Genomic DNA, 497 nt, shown 5'->3' with positions numbered 1-497 from the left:
TGCAAAACTTCCTGGAAAGACCGACTGTTGAATTTGTTTCTCTCTGTTTTTCTGTGGAGGAGAAAAAAATCATACAATTTGGGGGAGAAATGTTGTGCAGTACAAAATTTGTGCAATTTTTCAAAAGCTAGCTAAAGTTTCACACTTTAAAATTTTCTTCGATCATTTTGCATATGGAATAATATATTTTTTCATCATGGTATGTATATATATAATTGGAATTTTCTTTTCTACCTAAACCCAAACATTTTCTTTTTATCATACTAATCTATGCCATAATACTGATGAAAAATGATTTATACATTCAATATTTTATTGATCGCAAAAATTAAAGAAGTTGAAGAATTGTTGACCTTGTCTCCATAAAAGTCAAACTCTTGGAGGAATCCGTTGCGTATCAGCCTCTTCTCTTTTGCAACATTATATATTGCAAATGGGATTTGAACGAGTGGATAAACAACTCCTATGCCACCAACTGCGACTATGTACCTATCCAC

Source organism: Primulina huaijiensis, chromosome 11 (genome assembly GCF_012295235.1).
Source record: "Primulina huaijiensis isolate GDHJ02 chromosome 11, ASM1229523v2, whole genome shotgun sequence".
Taxonomy (NCBI): Eukaryota; Viridiplantae; Streptophyta; class Magnoliopsida; order Lamiales; family Gesneriaceae; genus Primulina; species Primulina huaijiensis.
Note: the sequence above shows the minus strand (reverse complement) of the source record.